Genomic DNA, 19,870 nt, shown 5'->3' on the forward strand with positions numbered 1-19,870 from the left:
TAGTGTCTGAGGATGTCTTTTCTCCCATCTGCTCTCCAACGGGTGAGTTTTCAAATATCTCTTCCATTTCTATTTCTTAAAATAATAGATTAAAAAGTGATATCACTTTTATTTAGCGTATCTTTATAAGATAAAACAACTTTTAAAAAATATTTAAACACCTACTATTTTTCATTTTCTGAGAATTGTCCTCTGCCCATATTTTTTATTGCTGTTTTTATCCTACTGATTTGAAATACCTCTACAAAGATTAAAGAAATTAGCCACTAGTCAAATGTACTTTTTCTTACTTTTCTTCAGGCTTCATGTTTTTATGTGGATTTTAATTTTAATATGGTCAAATTAGTCAATCTTCCCCTATGATGTCTGGGGTTTATAACTCATAAAGCATTCCTAATTCTAAGATTATTGGGGAAAATATTTCCATACTTCATTTTAGATATTTTATGGTTTTACTAGATCATTGATATTTCAAACATTATCTGATAAAAGGAATGTGGCAATATTTTTCCACCTTTATTGCATATATTTTTATACTAGTGGAATTTTATAACATCTGGTAGGATTAGCCTTTCTTTATTTCTTTTTTTCAAAGTTTCTGTCTATTCTCAGTAACTTGGTTTTTCTAAATAAACTTTAGAATTAGCTTGCCTTGTTTCAAAATTTAGAGAACTGCCATATTTACACTATTGTCTCCTCTTATCCAAGAATATAATAAATCTTGGTATTTATTTAGATCTTTTTAAATGTCCCTTAGTAGCATATAAAGTTTTTTGTTATATAAATCTACTACCTTTCTCTTTAAGTTTTTTTCTTTAATGTTTCACATGGAATGTTTCTCTTAAATTTGATGTTTATTTCTATTATATTTTCAACAGGCTGCTGTTTGTATATAGAAATATCATACATCATTGTATATCCAGCATACTTACTGATTTCTTTGGGTCTAATAACTTGACAAATTATTTTTTTTATCATACAATAATAATTATCTGCATGAATGAAAATATTGCATCTCCTTTTAAATGTTATGCTTCATATTTCCTTCTCTTGCTATTTACCTTGGCTAAATCTGCCAAAAATAATAAATAATACTAGCAATACTGGGCATGTTTCTCCTTTTTGGTTTTAATATGAATGTTTCTATTGTTGAAACATTCAATCTGATGTTAGCTTTTAGACTGATGTATATACAAACACAATGCTAGTGTTTTACATTTTATATACATATACCTATGTATATTTATTCATCATAATAAGTAGTTATCCTGTTCTTATTTTAATGGAAATATATTAAACATTTTCAATCTTATATAGTATTTTTAGTCTATAAAGATAATTTTCCTCCCATCTGGATGTACTAAATGATGGATCCTAATAGATTCATTTACTTTAAATCATCTCTCCACTCCCAGCAAAAGTCTATTTAATCATGGCAAACATATACTTTTAATTTTATTTGCTAATATTTTATTTAGAATTTTTTTTGGAATTGATATCTCATTGTACCACCAGTCCTTAAACTTACTGTGTCGGGCTGGTTTGGACAATAACAAAAAGAAGCATTTTCCCTCCCTGTTGGCTGCTGTGAACAGAGCAATACCACACAGGTCAATCTGGCATAGCTGGTTCTGGTCTTCAGCGTTTGTGTCTTTGAAGAAGAGGAAAGTAAACATCAAGAACCATCTTGTTACACATGATTTTACCTCCACTCTCCCATTCTGCTAGCTTTTTTTTTTTTGATGTAGAATGTGCTTCCTTGAATTTGTTCAGTTTTATCAGTCTCTCTCACCTCCCCTGATATCAGCTATTTATTTTTATAATGTGTATGATTTTACTTTTAAAAGTGCAGGCCTCGTTCTGTTAGCCCATTCTGATTTCCTTGCATTATTTCTCTTTTAGCCATATGCCTTTTCATTTCTGCCTTTACTTTCAACGTTCCTTGATTATAGTACATTGTGAAGAAACCTATTTGAGTTTCAGAAGACATGAAGCATATTTATAAAATCCTCTGTTTCCTATGTTAAGAAATTTTTAAAGTTAGTGTTTTCTCCTCAGTGATTCTTATCCCTTGGCAGCAAAATGTTTTCCAAGACTCCATATTGTTATTCTTGTTTCTGTTTCTTTATTACTCATTTTCAAATGGAAGAGATCTATGTAGGTCTTATAGTTGTTGTCAGGTAAGACAGATGCAATATTCTTATAGCCCCTTATATTCTGCTGATTCAGTGACATACTTCACCCTTTTAGATCCTGACCCAGAAACTAGGCTCATATTCATATACATTCAGTCTTTAACTACCTGGGTACAGAACAGAGATTACTTGAACAGCAGACTTGGAGACCTGTAACAGTTTCCTTGACTTTCCATAGGAATGTTCTTAAAGATACACACACACACTCTGCATGTGCACTTGAAAAGAAAGAGCAAAAACAGACCCTCCATGGAAATTTTTTACTAGCAGTATTTTCATTGAGGACTTTTTTTTTTTTTTCGGCAAGTTTAAACTAGTAGTATGCATGCCCTTCATTCTGAGCCAGAAAAGCATTATAGGCCAAAAAAAGACATATCAAAGTTTGAATGACCTCTGGAGATAGCATCTAACGTTTGGTTGCAGAAGTCATTCTATGCATAAGCATCAGTGTCCTTCCCTCACCTTGTCCTCTTTTGCCACACCAACATCCATCTCTTCCCTTTCCTTTCCTTCCTCACTGCACCAGCATCTACTCTATTGGTACATCCATTAGAAGACTACAATTTCCAGGAAGCAAATGCTGGAAATGATAGATGATGGGCTGTGCATTATGTTCTTGAAAATGTAGTCATATTAGGAAAAGTGCTATTGATGGGGCATCAAGAGGAGAGATCCTTGTATCCTTGAGAGATGGGTGGTTAATGAATACGTACACACAAACACACACAAATATAAGTTTAGAGGCACAATTTGGCCTTCATTTATTAACGTGTCCTAACAAAAGTATTATTTTTCCCAGTTGAGAACATGCTGTGCGAATGTTAGAAACACTCAGAGTTGAGTGGAAAGAGCACATTATACTTCAGTAAATTATAATTCAAAGAAAGAAATTGTTAGCTTAGTCTATGACATCTAAAAATAATAAATTTATCACATCTCTTAATTTTGTGTGAGAAGCTAAACTATTTCATTCAATCTCCAGCTTCACATTTTCTTCCAATTAAATGGAAATGAGAATATTGAGCCACTGGCAAGTGGTGAGCCAAAATTTAGAAATAATTGCATAATGCCTCAGATATATAACTTTATATAAATGCTATGAGAAGCTGTAAGCAATGAATAATCCATAAGGAGTATTGGGTTTATACTTCCATTAAAGGCTATGTTCCCTTAAGCCTTGAATATTCCATGAACAATTCAATTAATCTTTTATATATAGCAGACACAATAAAAATACTGATATGTTGTAAACAAAACACTTCCAAAATATGATTTTTAAAAATTAATTATATTTTAGCTCACCTTTTTGTTTTGAAAGTGAATTATTTTTTTCCTCAGACTGTAATCTAGGTTTAGTTTCAAGTATTTTAAAGACTCAGTGACAGATGAACTCACTCCAATCTACTATATATCATATTTTTCTCTTTTATATTGTCATGCAAAAGTAAAATAGGTAAGTATAAACTTTTAGTTAGTGGGTCTTATATGTCAGCAATTTCAGTTACTCTCTTTTTAATTCCTCCTCTTCATTCCAAGATCTTAATGATCTTTAGTCATAACTTATGGATACATTTATTCATTGGTGCCTCTTGTTGGGGTTCGTTTAGCCATATTGAAAAACTCTGTGGTCTGGCTTTATGATGAATTTGAGATTACTAGGGAGATTTCAGGCTGTCAAACTGAAACAAATTTTTCAGCATCAAGTATGAACATGTTTCTGTTTCTATATGATAAATATTATTATCCATTTATTTACATAAGGATACATATTGTGACAATAGTGCCTAGAGAATCAGGAGTAGGCCGCTATCAACGTGCCTTGATTTAAATTATAAATGATGGCACTAAAATGAAGAAACACTAAAAAAGTTAAATTCTACAATATGTATCTCATTGCTTTCTATAGAAAAAATAAGTACCAGGTACTGAGGAAATTTTAACAGTATTTCAGGCTAAAAGGGAAATCCATATCACATAAATTTTTCTCAGATGGCTGTAAGATTGAAAATTTAAAACTTTTAGGATTAAACTTAGAATGATGTTTTTATAACATTTTAAAAGAGAAAATAACTATTAATATAAATATGGCAGAGGTGCCTGGTTGGCTTAGTTCATTGAGCATGTGACTTCACTCGGGTCATAATCTCACAATTTGTGAATTCAAGCCCTGCATTGGGCTCTTTGTTGTCAGCGTGGAGCCCTTTTTGGATCGTCTGTCCCCTCTCCCCTGACCCCTGCACCTCCCCTTTTCTTTCTTCAAAAATATGTGAAATATTTTAAAAAATAAAATGGCGAATTAAAAAAATAAAATATGTTTTTGGTCAAAGAGCAATATCTGAAGCAGAGTATATTTAAATCTCATCTATTGCTATAAATCTGACCAATTTAAGTTCTTTTTGCTTCAGCTTCCTCATCTGTAAAATAGAGGCAAGAATTTTACCTACCTCAAAGGCTGTTATGAAGATAGAATTTGCTCAATTCATATAAAATAATGAGGACAACATCTGCAATACAACAATGTGTGAATTAACTGTCCCCTGATGGAGGGGTAGTTTTCACTGGCTTGGTCCTATTATGGTCGATAACGGAAGTACTCAGAAGGACAAGTGGAAACATGAGGTTGCCTCTAAAGGTCTAGACACAACATATATCCCATTGGCCAAAACAAGTGACATGCCAAGTGCAACTTCCACATGTCAGGGACGTATACAATGCCCATGTAATTGTGGAGTAAAAGCAATTATTTTGGAAATATTATCAAATATACTATACTAGGAAAAACCACCATTTGCAAGATTGGTTCTCTGGGGTTTGGTTATTTAGAATTGTGGTGCGGGATGGTGTGATTGTTTTGAGTAAAAATGATCAAAATTTTTGTGCATAGGCTTAGTTGGGGATAGCTTAAAAGAATCATGAAATCACTTGCATTTGAGGAAGTGATAAGAGATTTTAAGAAGTGTGACTTTGATCTATGTATGCCCTTCAGTTTTCAAGAAACACAAATAAAAAAGTTATTTTGAAAATATTTTTTGCTTGCTGTTTCTTTGATTATGCCATCAGTCTGGGTCTGGAATGTATCAACAGTAGCAACTAAGTCACTGAAATGTTAATAAGCTATTTAAAATAATATACAAAGTAATTATTTAAATATCTCATTCAATTTGCCATACACATTCATCATGGCTATGTAATTCCTGATGTCTATTTGTCCTATAACCTTGTTATGTTTTCTCAAATATATACAGACATATCCAAATACACCTAATTCTATAAGATAAATGTGCATATGTTTTTATGTGAGAATATTATACTGATATATAAATATATATTGGCATATGCATATATAAAGTATTCCCTTAACTGAATATGTCATATTTGTCTTTTTAGGTCATTATGTGTAGATCTACTCAATTCTTTATAACAGCTGAATACTATTCCATGGAATGAATGTTCCATAATATATGCATTAACTTCCACTTAGTGAAAGTGCCTACATATTTTGATATTTTCATAATGTTACAATCATGCATCTTTATATACTATATTTATAGTTTTTAAGGAAAAATACCTCAGAATGGAATTGCTAGATTAAGTAAATAATAAATAATATAAATAAATTAGATTTTTTACAAGTATTTGTTGCCACAGTATTTTGCAAAACAATTTTACAATTTGCTCTCAGGAATTACGTTTGAGATTATATGCTAGTACTGGGTGTACTCAACTTTCAAAGTGTTTTCCAATATGATAAAAAAATAATACCTGGTTTATCTTCTTTTGTATTCATAACATTTTCTGATGAAAATGATCATGGCACTTATTAACATTTCCCCCATTCTATTTTCTTTCCTTTCTTTTCTTTTTAATTTTTAATGTTTATTCCTGAGAGAGAGAGAGAGAGAGAGGGAGAGACAGAGCATGAATGAGGGAGGGGTAGAGAGCGGGAGAGACAAAATCAGGAGTGGGCTCCAGGCTGCAAGCAGTCAGTACAGAGCCCAGTGAGGGGCTCCAACTGGTGAACCTTGACCTGAGCAGAGGTATGACGCTAAGCCAACTGAGCTACCCAGGCACCCCTCTATTTCTGGAATTCTGAGAATTTGGAATGTGTAAGGTAAGTGGAAGTTGTTCTGTCAATGGTAGATAAATTCATGGGCTTAAATCAGTGTGAGGGTTGGCGTAGTAGGAGGACGCTAGGATTGCCTCATTTCCTGAACACTGCTAGGTAAATAGCAAATCGTTCTGAACACCCAAGAAATTAATCTGAGGAAGGACAGAACAAATTGCATAACTAGAGGGCGGAAAGAGGCCACATCACGGAAGGTAGGAGGTGTGGAGATACTGTTTGGGGGAGAAATGAGCAGGGGGTGGTGTGGAGGGGAGGGAGTCCACTTGTGGAGAGAGGCTAGAGAGAGAGGAACACACAGGGTTTTGCACAAGGAAAACACTTCCCTACATCCACTGATTGAAGAAATGAGAGGGGCTGACTTTTGTGATTTTTTGCAACTCGTGGGGCTCAAAGACTAGAGTTTGAGAGGTCCCTGATGTGGCTGGTGGACAGCCCTGAGGGCATGCAGTGCTCCTGTAGAGAAGGTGGGGGTTACACAGAGTGGCTGGGGCAATCTGAGGATCCACTAAGACACACTGGGAGAAACGGTTCCCTTTTCTTGGAGCACATCTGAGAGAAATTGCCTCTCTGAGGACAAAGGATCCAGTGGGCGCCATTTCCCTCTCCAGCCCCCCAGCATAGACCAACTTCAGTAAATAGCACAGCACAAACACTAGTTGCCTAAACTGTTTCTACAAAGCCCCATTCCTCTATGCTTTGCTAGTACCACTTTCCTTGGGCAAGTGTGCCTGAAAACCAGCACAGCGTGCCCCTCCCCCAGAAGACCAGCACAACCCCCACCCCCCACACTGCATCTACTGACCACAGAGTTCTGCAAAGCTTCAGCCGTAAATAGCATTCATCTGGAAACAGCATATGATCTCTTTTAACAAACGACAAGAGCACACCTTGTTAAAACTCACCACACTTTGGCCGAGGTCCAAAAACTCTCCACTGCAGGAGAAACTCTGCAGAGGACTGACTTGGGGGATAGGGCAGCCATCACACAGCAGCAGAGTGCACACAGCAAACACCAGAGACACTTCCTGAGGCCGCAGGCTCTGGACAGTATATGACCTCTTCTTCATAAAGCTGTTACTTTCAGAAGCAGGAAGCATTAACAGGCTTTTCTAACACAGAGAAGAAGACAGAGACCTAGACAAAAAGCCAAGATGGAGGAATTCTTCCCCAAAGAAAGAACAAGAAAAGGTCATGGCCAGTGGTCTAATCAAAACAGATATAAGCAATATGCTTATCCAGAATTTAAAGCAGCAATCAACAGTATACTATCTGGACTTGGGGAAAGCATAGAAGACACCAGGGAGTCCATTACAGTAGAGATAAAAGAGCTAAAACTAGTCAGGTGAAAATGAAAACCGCAGTACCTGAGATTCAAAACTGACTAGAAGAAACAGAGGAATATATAAGAGATATAGAAGATAAGATTATGGAAAATAATGAAGCTGAACAAAAGAGAGAAAGAAAAATTTTGGATCACCAATATAGACTTAGGGAACTTAATGATTTCATCAAACATAATAACATTTGTATCATAGGAGTCCCGAAAGAAGAAGACAGAGAAAAGGGGGAAGAAGGTTTACTCAAGGAAATTATAGCTGAAAACTTCCCTAAAATGGAGAAGGAAAGAAATATTCAAATCCAGAAGGCACAGAGATTTCCCATCCAAATCAACAAAAGCAGGTCAATACCAAGACATATTTTAGTTCAATTTGCAAAATAAAGAGATAAAGAAAAAAAATATTAAAAGCAACAAGACCAAATAAGTCCATAACTCACAAGGGAAGAGAGAAAAGGTTGGCAGCACATCTCTCCACACAAACTGGCAGGGCAGAAGAGAGTGGCATGATATACTCAGTATGCTGAATGGCAAAAATCTGCAGCCAAGAATATTCAGCAAGACTATCATTCAGAATATAAAGAGACACATTTAATGCAATCCCTATCAATATACCACCAGCACTTTTCACAGAGCTAGAACAATCCTAAAAAGCACAAAAGGCCCCAAATAGCCAAAGCAATCTAGAAAAAGAAAAGCAAAGCTGGAGGCATCACAATTCTGGACTTCAAGTTGTATTATAAAGCTATAGTGATTAAGACAATAGGATACTGGGGCGCCTGGGTGGCTCAGTCAGTTAAGCGGCTGACTTCAGCTCAGGTTATGATCTCACAGTTTGTGAGTTTGAGCCCTGCATCAGGCTCTTTGCTGACAGCTCAGAACCTGGAGCCTGCTTCGGATTCGGTGTCTCCCTCTCTCTCTGCTCTCCCTCACTCATGCTGTTTCCTTCTGTCATAATAATAAATAAAAACATAAAAAAATATTTAAAAGGACAGGATGGTACTGACAAAAATAGATTAACGGAACAAAATAGAAATCCCAGCAATGAACTCAAAACTACATGGCTGACTAATCTTTCACAAATCAAGAAACAATGTCCACTGGAAAAAAAGATGGTCTCTTCAACAAATAATGTTGAGAAAACTAGACAGGAACATGCAAAAGAATGAAACTGGACCATTTTCTTACACCATACAAAAACATAATCTCAAAATGGATGAAAGACCAAGATAAGAAACCATCAAAATCCTAGAAGAAAACCCAGGTAGTAACATTGACATGGGCCATAGCAACTTCTTACTAGATACATCTCCTGAGGCAAGGGAAAGAAAGGCAAAAATAAACTACTGGGATGTCATGAAGATAAAAAGCTTTTGCACAGAAAAGGAAACAATCAACAAAACTAAAAGGCAACCTATGGAATGGGAGAAGATATTTACAAATGACATATCTGATAAAAGGTTAGTATCCAAAATCTATAAAGAACTTACCAAACTCACTACCCAAAAAACAAATAATCCAGTTAAAAAATGGGAAGAAGATATGAACAGATACTTTTCAAAGAAGACATCTAAGTGGCAAATTGACACATGAAAAAATGCTCAACATCATTCAACATCAGAGAAATACAAATCAAAGCCAAAATGTGATACCAACTCACACCTGTCAGAATGGATAAAAATAACAACTCAGGAAACAACAGATGTTGGTAAGGATGCAGAGAAAGGGGAACCCTGTTATGCTGTTGGTAGGAATGCAAACTGGTGCAGTCATTTGGAAAACAGTATGGAGGTTCCTCAAAGACTTAAAAATAAAACTACCCCAGGATCCAACAATTATACTACTAGGTATTTCCTCAAAGGATACAAAAATACTGATTCAAAGGCATACGTGCACTCTGATGTTTATGGCAGCACTATCAACAACAGCTGAATTTTGGAAGGAGCCCCAGTGTCCACTCACTGATGAATGGATAAAGAAGATGTAGTACGCATACAGTAAAATATTACTCAGCCATAAAAAAGAATGAACTCTTTCCATTTCTAATGACATGGATGGGGTTAGGCAGTATTATACTAAGTGAAATAAGTCAGTCAGAGAAAGACACATACCACATTATTTCACTGATATGTAGAATTTAAAAACTATTACAGATCAACATAGGGGCAGAAAGGAGAGATAGGCAAACCATTAAACAGACTCTTGACTAGAGAGAACAAACTGAGGGTTGCCGGAGAGGAGGTAGGCAGCAGGATGGAATAAATGGGTGATTAGGTCTTTTTACTTTCAGTGGGGGAGGGGCAAAAGTGGGGGTGCAGAGAATCCCAAGCAGGCTCTAGGCTCTGAGCTGTCAGCACCGAGCCCAAAGCGGGGCTCAAACTCACAGGCCATGAGATCATGACCTGAGCTGAAGTCCGGTGCTCAATGGACTGAGCCTCCCAGGCACCCCTAAATGGGTGATTACGGAGTGCAACCATCGGTGGGGGATGGGCCAGATGGGTGATGGCTTCTAAGGAGGTCACTTGTCGCAATGAGCACTGGGTGTTGTACGTAAGTGATGAATCACTCAATTCTATCACTGAAAGTAATATTACACTGTATGTTAACTAACTGGAATTTAACTAAGAGCTTGAAATAAAAATAAAATACATAAATAAATAAAAAGTAAAAACAATGTCCCTCCAAAACAAACAAACCAACCTCCCAAAAAAACCCAGTGAGGTTTTGCAAGAACCTCTGCAAATCTCTCAGCTGTGCCCATGCAGCTGTGACTACCAGGAAGAGATGACCTCAGTCCTGGCCTTGGCAACAGTAGCAACTTCCTAGGTGGCGACCCTCAGAGCCTGAGTGGCCTTTCAGAACTCTCAGTATTTCAGTGAGTGTATAAGTATTTGATTTTCTGTAGTGAATTCCTTTATTGGTAGAAATGCCTGTTGTGGTTTCTGCTTTTCTTCTCTGAACATCATCTGATAGATGATTTTTGGTGACTGGCCATTTATATTTCCTTGTTTATCAAATACCTATTCGTAATCATTGCCCACTTTTATTGTTCTTTAAAATTAATTTTGGGAATGTTGATTCTTCAACCCTTTTGTGCTACTCCTTCTTCCTGCTTTTTCTTTAACTTAAGCAATGTTGTCTTGTCATACAGAAATTTTTATTTATATGTATTAAAATCAAGTATTGTTTTTCTTTATGGCTTTCTGTTTCCTCTAATGCTTAGGAAGACCTTCCTCACTTCTGGTTATAAATATACTTGTCCATACTATTTTTCATACTTTGTTACTGTTTTCTTATTTTGTCTTTACTAAATTTGGAGTTTATTTTTAAGTGTAGTATAAAATAGGGTGACACACTCATTTCCTTCTGAATTAAGAGCCATGCCCTAAAATATTAATTACAATACTTTTCCCTTTCATATGTGAATTTTACTTATGTATTCTTGAATCCATTATTAGGAATTCTATTCTCTTTTGCTGATATTTCTGTATATTTTTTGTTCATTACTATATATATTTTTATCACCATCTCTTTTTAATAGTATTTATTCTCTGGTAAGGCAATTTATTTGAAAATTGTCACACATCTATTTATTTTCTATGAACTTTGGAATGATTTTGTCCATTTCAAAAAATTTTGTTAAGTGTTACACCAAATATAATTTAATTGCATTAAATATACATATAAAGATAAATATACAAAAATTTGGGAAGGATTGATACTTTAGGACTATTAAGGACTAACTCAGATCAAATATTGAAAGAGAATTTCTGCATTTATTCAGATTATATTGCATTATTTTCAATAAATCTTATAATTTTCTTCAATAACTTGTAGTTTTCTCATTAAAATACCTATATATGGGACAACATATACCATTCAATTAGATCTTTCTAGTCACTGAAATAGTGAAATGATTTATTCGCTTATTCATATATTTCATTGTCTTCTCATGTAGTAATTAATGAACCCAATGATTTATTACTTCAGAAGTTGTCCTATACTTCTCTGTGATTATGTCCCTTTTTTTTCCAGAAGACGTAAGCCCATTTATCAAGCATCTGAACCAAGAAATCCCAATGTGCCTGTAACATTTATAAACCTTTTATACATTATATTAAGATGCAAAATAGTTGACATGTTGGATGTTACACAAGGTAAAATCTGAATAGTGAATTGTAAATACCATATTTATATGTGCCCATAACCACCTACTTATTATCAATGTTAGGATATAAAATGACATATATACTATAAACCATGATAATATATGATTTGTGTTTTTCCACTCAAGATTATTAGATGCTAGTGCAATCATTGTTTAGCACCATCAAAAGAAAACAACCTCAGCTGAAGTTTGGTAAAACACACCTAAAGTTAAAAATAGTTATTTCAAAAAGAATATGGTTTCCTGAAAGCATTAAAAGACACTACTTTGTCTCTAGTTATAAGCAGAGAGAGGCCATCACTTTTCGTTTATAGGGAAAGGGGACCATTTTCCCAGGAGTGTAGTAACCTATTGTGTAAGTCAGCTTTGGATGAATAACAACATAGGGGGGGCAGCAGTTTTTCTTTGTGTGCTGGGGTTTATAGCATGTGTAGAAGTAAGTGTTGGACAACCACACAAAGGCCAGAAGGGAGAAATCAATGTATACTGTTGTAAAGAACTTATGCTTGAGGTAAAGTGGAATAATATTACTTAGAAGTAGACTAGGATGAGGGAAAGGTGTAGTGTGTAAATGCTGATCCAATCACTAAAGTAACAGAAGACAGTGTTAAAACTAGTAAATGAACAAAAGAGATTAAATGAAATAATAAAAAAACACACAATCCAAAAGAAGACGAACAGAGGGAAAATGGAGAAAAAGCAGATGAGACAAATAGAATGCAAATAACAAGAAAGAAAAATGAAGAGATGGAATAAATAGAAAGCAAATGGTACTGCTGCTCAAAAGTAAGCTGAAGAGGCAATACTAATATCAGACTGAGTAACTTTCAGGTTATAAAAATATGGTCATGCATAAAGTCATCTCATAATGATAAAGGTATCAATTCAAATATTAATATGGCAGTCTGAAACATTTATAAACTTATGAACAGAATTTGAAAACACTGAAGCAAAAACTGACAGATCTATAATGTAGAAAAATTCATAATTATAGTCGGAGAGTTCAGCTTCCTTCTTGCAAAATGGACAAAATAAGTATCCTATATAATGGAATACTACATCAGGAAAGGCATAGAAATTTGAACAACACTCTCAAGTAACATGACCTAAAACACATTTCTGGGACATTTTACCCCAAAACAGCAGAATACACATTTGTTTCAAATGCACATATAATATTTCCCAAGACCGTCATATTTGGAGCAAAAAAGTAATTCTCACTAAATTTACAAAGATTTAAATCATATAAATAAAGTATGTCTGTTGTCTGACTAAAATGGAATGAAATAAAAATAAAAAATAGAAAGGTCTCTTGAAAATCCCCAAATATTTGAAAAATTTTTTAGTCAAAATTCTCCAGGGAAACAGAACCAATACACTGTATCTATATCTGCCTCTATCTTTGTATCTATCATCTGTGTGTATCTTTTCCTTTCTTTCTTTCTTTCTTTCTTTTTCTTTCTTTCTTTCTTTCTTTCTTTCTTTCTTTCTTTCTTTCTTTCTTTCTTTCTTTCTTTCTTTCTTTCTTATCTATCATCTATCTAAATGTTCATCCATGTTGTAACATGTATTAATATTTCATTCTTTTTTATTATATTAATGATTCTTGACCTTTTTTGAATTAAAGGGACCTTTGAGAATCTCTTGAAAGTTGAGAATCCCCTCCAATGCAAACATGCATATATAACAGTTTCTAAGGGTTCGTGAATCCCTTGAATCCCATATATATATGTATATATATATGTGTGTGTGTGTGTGTTTTCATATATGTATGTTTTCATATATACATGGTTTTGTATACACATAGTTTCATATATATGTGTGTGTGTGTGTGTGTGTGTGTGTGTGTGTGTGTGTGTGTGTATAAAACAGAGAGAGAGAGATTTTAAAGATTTAGCTCATTGGCTCATGTAATTGGGGCCTGGCAAATCTGAAATCTGTCAAGTCAGCAGACTAGAAATTCAGGTAAGAGATCATAGTGCACTAGTCTGAAGCCTAGAAACTCAGGAAGAACATTTATGTTTCAATGTGGAAGCAGAATTCTTTCTTCTTTGGGATATCTGTCTTTTCTCTTACGGCCTTCAACTAATTGTGTAAAGTTTACTCACATTATGGAGGATAATATGTTTATTTGTTTTGTTTTAAAATATAATTTATTGTCAAGTTGGCTAACATATAGAGCATACAGTGTGCTCTTGGCTTTGGGAGTAGAGTCCCATAGTTGATCACCTACACAAAACACCCAGTGCTCATCCCAAGTGCCTTCTTCAATCTGCTTTACTTCGAGTCAACTGATTTTAAATGTCAGTGACATCCAAACACCCTTACAGCAACATCTAGACTAGTGTTTGCCTAAACAGACTATGGTCACCATAGTCTAGCCAAGTTGACATATAAAATTTATTATCACAGAAAATAAACAACACGTATCTAAATTACCCATTGGCCAAAAAAAAATCAAAAGGGAAATTAAAAATATATTTTGATCTGAATGAAAATTAAAACACAATATGCTGAAATTTGGATGATGAACCAAAAACCATGCTTAGGGGGAATATTATGCCACTAAACATTTATATTAGGAATGAATGAAAATCCTGAATCAATTGGTTCAGCTTCCACCTGATATAAAATTAGAAAAAAGGGAATAAAGCAAATGAAACCCAAATTAAGCAGAAGAAAAGAAATAATAAAGGTCATAGTGAAAATCAATGAAATATAAATCGGACTGAAATACTAGGCCTGATCTCATATTTGAGAAAATCAGAAGATTGATAAACCACTATTTAGACCAACCAAGACGAAATGAGAAGACACAAATTACCAATATCAGGTAATCAATCCATTCTGTTCTGTTGATCTGTATGTCTATTCTTTCACCAATACCACATATTCTTTCTTCTCTTCTTTACTGTAACTTATACGTAGTCCTGAAATCAGGTAGTGTGAGTCTTCTACTTTAATATTTTTCAAAACTGTTTTGATTATCCTGTTTCTTTGTCTTTTTGTTTATATCTTAGAAGCAATTTATAAATACTAAAATACAAAGAAACCCACAAACATTGGGGTTTTGATTAGAATTGCATTGAATCTATAGATTAAATTGAAGATAATTTACATTTTAGGAATATTGTGTCTTCAAAACATAAACATAATGTATCTCTCCATTTATTTAGGTCTTCTTTGATTTCTTTCATCAGTGATTTTTTTAAAGTTTTTTTGCATATAAATTCTGTACAAATTTTGTCAGCTTTATTCCTAAATGATTTCATATTTAGAGCACTAGTGTAAATGATATTTTTAAAATTTTAAATTCCAATTTTAATGATAACTAAGGTTGTGATTGACTTTTGCATATTGAGTTTATATCATGAGGCCATTTTAAAAATATTTTTTAGTTCCAAAAACTGTTTTGTAGACATTGTGGTTTTCCTACATACATAATCATATATTTTGATATTGTACTCATGTAGTTATAAAGGTAAGAAACAGTACTGTCTTCTAAATAATTCATATTAGGAAGAGTGACAATTATCTTCTTTAAAAACTTACATACAAAATTCTAATCATGATAAAACTGTAGCCTAACTGATGCTTGTAAACATATCTAAAGAAAATGTTAATAGACCATGAAATTTAGAAAAGACAAGTCAAAGGGCCAAGTGTTGACATTTAGAGACTAATAATTAAACAACCAATACATTTCAGGAATGATAGACACTGATTTTTAAGGAAAATGAATAAGGTTTCTGTTGTACACAGGAATGATCTATCATATCTGAACATGGCCTGGATAAATTACCTCCATTATGTCTGATTTCATTTCCTCCAAATATCATACTGATTATCATTTGGCTTCAGGTTCTAAAGTCAGAGTGCTTTGGTTCTATTCAGCCCCAGCTTTCAGGGTTAGCTGCAGGTTTTTCAATATCTTTAAGTTCTACTTCCTTCATTTGCAAAATAAAGGTAAGGATAGTACTTCCCTCATAGGATCATGAGAATTAAGTAAAATAATGCAGACCAATATGCCAACGCAGGCATCCCTTAAGTAAAAGAAATATGGCAGATATCTGAGTTTCCAGTGCTTTTCCTGGCATTTCCTTAAAAACATGGCCAGATCAGAAAACCCCAGTAGCCAGACGCTATGGAGAGTACTTTTGCTTCATAAACCCCTGGAGCTTCCCAGGTGTAATCTGAAACCCTCCATAAGCAGAGAAGCAGGGTAGAGAGACAACAAAGAAAGAGGCCACTCAAGATTGGTAGGTGGTAGGTTTAATAAGTCAGGGAATTTGATTAGGAGGCTTATCTTGGGCAGCAGGAAGATGAATGATTTCCACACTTGCCTGCCAAATCTTAACAGTTTATATAGAGGCCTCAACTGGATTCAGTCATGTATACTGTCCAGATAGTCTCAGCAAGATACCGCTCTCTGAAGGCTATGTCCTTGAAAATGGCTCCCATCATGGGAATGGGGGGGATAGCTTACATTTCAAGTACTAGGGACGGATGAGGACACTCTTATTGCCTGGTTCCAGTTGTTCAGTCAATTGACAGTCACATGACCTCCTCTAACATGTACCAAGGGCTGTGGGAGCATAGGGGGACTGGAGATTACTGAGAGTTTTCTACATGAGGAAAGTGAACAGTAGCAATAAGAATCCTCTCATGGGGCTTCCCAAATGGCTCAGTGAGAAGCAAATGGGTCCTTGCTTGTGCTGAGGACATTATCAGCCAAGTGGACTGTAACAGCTAGTAAGACCTTCCTTTACCCCTTTTCTCTAATGCTTCCCTTCTTTTCCCAACCATGGAGGTGCTGGGAGGTGAAGAGACATTGTGAGGCAAGAGGAATGAAAATGTCCACCACCCAGTGTAAGGACGCCGGTCTGAACCAGACTGACTCCAGGACAGGCTTCAAGCTCCCCTCTGACCTTGGAGGCCTCGGTGTCGGTTTCTCAGATTCATTAGACAATAGAAGGGCACACACTGCCCAAGGCAGGAGGGACCACCCTTGTAACACGCAATCAGGAAAGGCCAGCTAACACCCTTAACATTTCTAAGGGCAGGCCTAGAGATAGAAGCTATAGATAATCACTTATTGTTTAAGGCTAGTTACACCCTACGTGAGGGTCCTGGGTCCACTCTGTAATTGGTTAATACTCTAATTTTTTTAATGTTTTATTTATTTTTGATACAGAGAGAGACAGAGCATGAGAGGGAGAGGGGCAGAGAGAGAAGGAGACACAGAACCAGAAGCAAGCTCCGGGCTCTGAGCTAGCTGTCAGCACAGAGTCTGGCGCGGGGCTCGAACCCACGAACGTGAGATCTGACCTGAGCTGAAGTCAGAGGCTTAACCGACTGAGCCACCCAGGCGCCCCTGTAATTGGTTAATACTCTAAATATTGTGATTGGGTCCTGCCAAAAGTAGCGAACACTCTAGGCAATGTGTATGGATAAAGTTACTGCCAATGATGTTCGGCGATAATGATTGGACCCCTGTACCTATATCACAATTTCCTGTAACTCCCCCTTCCCAAAACCCATAAAAGCCGTACCCCACCTTTGTTCGGGATCCATTTGGCTGGTGAAGTCTGTGAGCCGGAGCTTAGAGCTTAGGCCCGGCCAGCCTAAGCCCATAATAAAGCCCTTTGCTTTTGCATGCATGACTCGGTCTCCCTGGCGGTCTCTAGTTTTTGGGGACGAAATTGAAATCTGGGCATAACAATAGCAATGCCTTTCTATTTGCTATCTTGCAGGCACTGGCAGTGAGAAGGTAAGCACTGAATTATCTATACGAATCAACTGGATTTTTACTATCTGAAAACAAATGCCAGGCTATATATCTTACCCAAAATGTTCTAAGAGACCAAAAAGGAAAAGTAAATTATTGAACAAAAAATAAAACATGTTCATATTTGTACTCTGCAGAAAACAGACTGGGCAATTAACAGGTTTTTTGTAACTGGAAACATTTTTTTCCTAATTGGGAACTCTTATTTGTTTTAACTTTTTCATGTCAAAAAAAAAAGGTTTTATTTTCCTTTTATCATATTAATGAAGCGTTGAAGAGAATATATGTAAAATGTGAAGCATAATAATAAAATTCCCAACACAAACAGCTAAAATTGGAGAACTAGAAGGTCACCGATATTATCTACTAAGTGCTCTCCCCTATTGCATATACCTGTTTCTACCCTAGAAGTCATTGTTCTCAATTTGTGTTCAAGGATCATTGTGTAGAAGACAGAGTCAGGGCCCCACCTCCACTCTTTGGTGCTCACAATTCCTGTAAATGCAGATGGAGTAATCCCTCAAGTGCCTAAGGGATTTCCTTGGAGTGGATAAGGCAGGCTAGAAGTTCCAGAGAATATGTTTTTTGTTTTTTTTAGTATCATTTAACACACACACACACACACACACACACACACACACACACACATCCCTCTAATCAATATACTGTTCAGTTTTGTGGTATCATATATGTGATATCATATTTTATGTAGTTTTCTGACTCACTTTTTTCATTCAAAATCATGTTTCCAAAATTCATCATTTTGGAGTATATTTGTAATTCATTAATCTTACTACTATGTATACTGTCTTGTGAATAAAGTTGAATCAACATTTTTATGGTTTATTTATTCATTGTTCTGATTGTTTTTGATTCATTGTTCTGTTAATGAACATAGTGCTGCTATGAACATAGTTATATAAGAATCTCAGGGCACCTGTGTAAAAGTTGTATCACAGTAATGTTCATTCCAAATTGCATTCCAAAGTGGTTGTAGCAATTTACACTCCCTCTGCTATAAGAATTCCCATTGAATCAAATCCTCTGCAACATTTGATCTTGACAGCTTTCTTCATTGTTTTGCTAGTGCTGCCTTTATTATACATTAAGTTCTCATACATATATAGGTGTGTCTGGACTCACTGGAAAGGTCAGTGGTTCATTTATATATTATTGCACCAATAGCATATAACAGTTATTACTATTGTGTAGGATATCTTAATATATCTGGTACAACAATTTTCTCTCTTTTGTTCTTAATTTTTTATGTTTCTTGAATTTTAAAGTACATCTGTTTAATTATAACCATTAATGCAGTATCTGCCTCAATAATTTCATTCTGACAATAAAAAATGATGGCATAATGATGGTATTAAAGCTGGTTCAATCACACTTTTAGAGGCTTATTTATCAAGAGTGAAAACAGAAGACTATTAAAAATAGCTAAAAAGATAACATGTCATAGTTCTTAATGTTTCTGTAAATGTTGGTGAATTCTTAATGAAATAGTTATATATTGGTACTATGAGTCTGGGAGAAACTGCCTATTGGTACCACTCCTTGTCTTCAGCTGTGACTGTGCAATATGAGCAAGTGCCCTTTGTACCTTTTCCAGAAGCATGTCCCCTCCATAAATCACATCTTCCAGATATGTAGCCGCTTTACGGTTTTCTTCTTCCAGCTTATACAAGAGAGCAGCCGGTATGTAAAGCAGCTGTAGATTCTTCACTGAGTAATGAATCTATCAAAACATCAATGTCTTTTGCTGTTCCTGCAATCAGTGCTGCAAAAAGCTAGGCCTATTCTTCTGTAGGATTAGCTGGCAGATCTTCGTTAATTGCTGTCTGAATATTAGTAAAAGAGGCAGAGGGTCACACTGCTGCGACCCTCCAATGGCACTGTAAAACCGATCTGCAAGCGGATTCCCCACGGCCTGCGGCTGTGTGAGCCCATCAGCCATGTTCCTCCACAAGCTAAGGGAGGCTAGAGCCCCTCTTTAGTTTTCAAAGGTTATCTATTTGTGCCTCATTTCTTTTTGTGAAATAAATTTTAGAGTAATCATTCTTCAAAACATACAACAGATTTTGTTTGTGGTTACCTTGAATCTTGAGGTTGCTTTAAACTTTTAATAATATTGATACAAATCCGAAAGCATGGAAATCTCCCTCTTTATTAAAATCATCTTCTATGTGATTTAGAGCATTGAAGTTTTGTCACAGAGGTCTTATGTATTCTTTTGAGAAAGCAATTTATTGTT

The 19,870-nt window shown here is 35.3% G+C and overlaps 1 pseudogene; it reads right to left on the reverse strand.

The window, feature by feature from the left end:
- Window positions 1-19,135: 19,135 nt before the first annotated feature.
- Window positions 19,136-19,573, reverse strand: LOC115300315 (annotated as a pseudogene).
- Window positions 19,574-19,870: the final 297 nt, after the last annotated feature.

This window comes from Suricata suricatta, chromosome 8, assembly GCF_006229205.1.
Source record: "Suricata suricatta isolate VVHF042 chromosome 8, meerkat_22Aug2017_6uvM2_HiC, whole genome shotgun sequence".
Classification (NCBI taxonomy): domain Eukaryota; kingdom Metazoa; phylum Chordata; class Mammalia; order Carnivora; family Herpestidae; genus Suricata; species Suricata suricatta.